This window comes from Chrysochloris asiatica, unplaced genomic scaffold, assembly GCF_000296735.1.
Source record: "Chrysochloris asiatica unplaced genomic scaffold, ChrAsi1.0 scaffold00013, whole genome shotgun sequence".
NCBI lineage: Eukaryota > Metazoa > Chordata > Mammalia > Afrosoricida > Chrysochloridae > Chrysochloris > Chrysochloris asiatica.
In genome coordinates, this window is record NW_006408531.1 from 2278077 (window position 1) to 2282632 (window position 4556).

Consider the following 4556-nt stretch of genomic DNA (forward strand, 5'->3'; position numbering starts at 1 on the left):
GAAAAAAAACGTATATAGTTGTCATTTTCAAAATACTTCAGGCTTTCGATTTTATCATGTGGAGCTCAACACTCTCATACAGAGAACGAAGAAGAACCCAAAGCCCGGCCCCTAAAAGTGGGTGACACAGAGAAGTGGAAGCCTGAATGGTCTCCTCCAAACGGGAAGGCCATCGATGACTACCATCACTATGAAAAGTTCAACGGTGGTATTGTGGGAAAGAAGTATAAGAAACCTTCACCTTCTGCTCCATGGAAACAGGACAAGGCCTGATGATTAACTCTAGTAGACCACCTGCTACCTACGTGCTGGAAGGAACTCTGGTAGCATAGTGGTTATAAGTTGGGCTGCTAACTTGAACATCAGCAGTTAGAAACTACTAGCCATTCTGTGGAAGAAAGAGGAGGCTTTATACTGGGGAACATGATTAAATTTTGTTTGTAAAACAAACTTGTGGTTTTATCTACTGGCTCTTAGAAGGACTGGTGTCGTCCAGCATCTCACCCTGGAAAATTCCTCTCTCCAGGGTCTTCAGCAGTTAGAAACATCGGACAAGTTTGCACAGGCTATACCCAGCTCCTAGAGAAACATTCCTGATACAAGTTGTTGTCCTTGTTAAGTGCTGACCCATAGTGACCCTGTATTGGGTTTCCAAGGCGTGACTGGTGAGCTTGAACTGCATACCATGTGGTTAAAATGGACTTTGCAGTCGGCACATTAGCTCACAGCACCACACCAGGGCTCTTGAGAGATATAAGAAGCGACACACCATAAAATGAAGCCAAACCAGAGACTTCATTACAAAAATGGTGAAATATTTGTGACCAAACAAAATATTTCTCTAAAGAACATATGGAAAATTTTTTTGAATTAACAAATATGCAAATACCTGTGCTTATTTTTGAACCCCGAGATCTTTCATTTCTGAAATCTTTGTTTCATTCCGTTCTTATACACAGCTAAGAAAATGTATGTTTTTTCTATAGAGGAAATAATGATAGCAGTTACCAGATACCAAACCCAAGCAGTGAGGCAGGGAAAAAAGTGGGTCCAGAAGTCAGGATTAAATTTGATCTACTTATTTACTGAAGTCTTTTGAGTAAAATCTTCAGGAATTGAGACCCTTCTTGCCTAAGCAATTATAAAGATGTGTAGGACCTGCTCATGGCACGTAGCTGAGCAACTACAATCTAGGATGTGCCATCAAGAAAGACCACCCATAAAAATCCATATTTTACTCCTTTGTAAGATGGGACAGGCCATTTAAGAAGACCACCTAAAACAATTGAAATTTTACTTCCTTGCAAGCTAATTAACTGGTTGGACTGGTTTACCTAGTGCCCTAGGCATAACATTAAAGGGGGCCGAAGAGAACACCAGACCCTGGGAGGCGTTTAAACTGAGGTCCAGAAGAACCATGCATGTTCAAAATCCCAGAATAATTTTTTTTTAACATTAACTCAAATTTTATTAATTCCAAGTATATACCAAATTAATAAACCTAACAGCTTATTATCATTTCAAGTTATACATATTTTAAGTTAATGAATTAGATTTATAAAAGATTAAAAAAAATTCTGTAGACTTGGGAAGATATGGTCAGGGGACTACATTGTAAGGATGGGTATAGAAAATGTTTGAACTTTTCAATCTTAGCATTTCAAAATGTACACTGTTACATAAAGTTCTTGCTGAGACAAACAACATTACATCTTCATTCATCAGAAGTTTTAAGCAGAGCAGCTTTCTTCTTATACTTGTCTCCAATTTCTCTAATATTTTCTATGAGTTCTTCAGACATGTATTCTTCATACTCTCTATCAGCTTTCATGATCTGCTCCTCAAGATGTTTCTCCACAGATCCTACATGAGTAGCAACCATTTCTAAAAGACACTGCAAGTTATTTCCCACTTTTCGTCTTTCTTCATTTGTGGTGTGTACAACTAGTTGGTATTCCCACTGAATAGCATCTAACTCACTCATTAACACTGCTCTCCAGGAGGTGCTTGTGTTTCTCCAAGGACTCGAGCTCATTGGCACATTTTCTGTCTTCTTCCTCAGCTTCCTTAACTTTGTGTTGGTAAAGGTCATCCAACTTCTGAACTTCTTCTTTCAGAGTTTTCACACTTCTCTTGCTTTCTGTGACCATTATATTCAATTGTTCTAAGGTATCCTCTAAACCCATTTTTTTATTTAGAACTTTATTTATTTCTTCTTCAGTTTGGTTCAGGAGTTCCTTGAGTGGTACATAAACTTGGGTCTTGTATTTAACAAGGCAGTTGGCACCAGCCTCAGGATTAAACTTAATTTCAAAGTCATAACTTTTGGAATTCTCAGCACCCTTAGGAATAAATTTTAATTTTCTAGCCAGTTTGTGATATTCTGCTAATTGTGCTTCAATCGTCTCTTTGCCTCTGGCATATTTCAGCTCCTCATTCCATAATTGCTGTTGTTCAGCCTGTAGGTCCTTGGTTAATTTATTAATGGATTGTTGCAATTCATTTCTTTCATGATTTATTCTCTCAATGTCTGCAACTGAGTACTTCTGGTTATCAACAATATTCTGCAGTGGAGTATTCTCCTGCTTTATTGTTTCACATTCTAGTTCTACTCTAGCAATATCTTCGTCAAGACCATTCAATTTCTGATAAAGAATGGCTGAGTGAGACTCCAAATTGCTTATGTATGCCTGATACTTTTGAACATCTGCTTGCAAGGAAGCTTTGAGTTTTTTCAAATGACTCTAGAGGATTCGGTTCTTTTTCTCTCTCTTGTTCCAATCTTGTAATCTGTTCATTTAGTGCTTTGTTTTTTGCTGCTAATGATTCTAGCTTGAAAGCATCTACATTAAATAAATCCTTCAGCTTTGACTGCAACTCTGTGTTCATCTCTTCAAAGCTGTCGGCACCAGTCATAAAACTCTCATAGCATTTTATGGTATAGTCTAAAAACAACTTATTGTGCATAATTCCATCTTCAGTTTCTTCTCCCCAAGGCTGTCCATCATCAAATGAAGGTGAGCTCTCTTTCATGGCAGTATATAGCTTGATGCAGTCTATCAGCCACACGAAAGCTGCCACAATGTGAGGCTATGTATGAGGGGCCCCCACTGTATACATAGAGCTTTTGGACAATGCCAAAGGGTACCCAAGGTCCTTAAAGATCCATAATAATTTTTTGCCGCTGCAAGAGACTTTTGGAATTCATCTTGAAGAAATGCTGCACGTGTACGAATTATCATAGCCCCTACTAAATGTATCCACCACTCACCTGTCAGTTTGTCATACTGTGGTTGTTTGTGAGTTGCTGTGATGTTGGAAGCTATGCCACCAGTATTTTAAATACCAGCAGGGTCAACCATGGTGGACAGGTTTCAGATGAGTTCCCAGATTAAGACAGAGTAGGAAGAAGGAGTAACAAACTAATTCTGAGTATTTACTCACTGAATACCTTATGAATAGCAGAGAAACACTGTCAGATATAGTGCCAGAAAATGAGCCCCTCAGGATGGAAGGCAATCAAAATGTGACTGGGGAAGAGCTGCCTCCTCAAAGTAGAGCTGACGGTGATGATGGGAATGGGGTAAAACCTGTGGGAGAAAAGCCCATAGAACCTTCATTTGCTGATGGGGGACAACTCAAAATGAAGAGAAACAGCTGCAAACATCCGTTGAAAATCAGAACATGGACTGTACAAAGTATGAATCTGGGAAAACTGGATGTTGTCAAAAATGAAATGGAATGAATAAACATTGATATCTTAGGCATTAGTGAGCTGAAATGGACTGCTTTTGGCCATTTTGAATCTGACAACCACATGGTTAACCATGCCAGGAATGACAAATTGAAGAGAAATGGTGTTGCATTCATTGTCAAAAAGAATATATCCAGATCAGTCATGAGATACAACGCTGTCTGTGATAAGACAATATCCATGAGCCTACAGGGAAACCCAGTTAGTACCACTATTATTCAAATTTACGCACCAACCACTAAAGCCAGTAAGGATGAAATAAAAGAATTCTACCAACTTCTTCAATCTGAAGTTGATCAAACATGCAATCAAGATGTATTGATAATTACCGGTGATTAGAATGCAAATGTTGGGAACAAAGAGGAAAGATCAGTAGTTGGTTTAAATATGGCCTTGGTGATAGAAATGATGCTGGAGAACACATGATACAATTCTGCAAAATCAGTGATTTCTTCATTTCAAATACCTTCTTTAGACAGCATAAGAGACAACTATACACATGGACCTCACCAGGTGGAATACATATAAATCAAATTAACTACATCTATGGACAGAGATGATGGAAAAGCACCATATCATCAATGAAAACAAGGCCAGGGGCAGACTGTGGAACAGACCATCAATTACTCATATGCAAATTCTAACTAAAGCTGAAGAAGATGAAAATAAGTCCATGAGAGCCAAAATATGACCTTGAATATATCCTACCTGAATTTAGAGATCTGAAGAACACATATGATACATTAAACACTAAAGACTGAAGACCAGAAGAGTTGTGGAATGACATCAAGAACATCATACA

At 38.3% G+C, this 4556-nt stretch overlaps 1 pseudogene; it reads right to left on the bottom strand.

Annotated features, from left to right (window-relative positions):
- Positions 1–1714: 1714 nt before the first annotated feature.
- Positions 1715–4556, bottom strand: part of LOC102821614 — a 9147-nt pseudogene continuing 6305 nt past the window's right edge.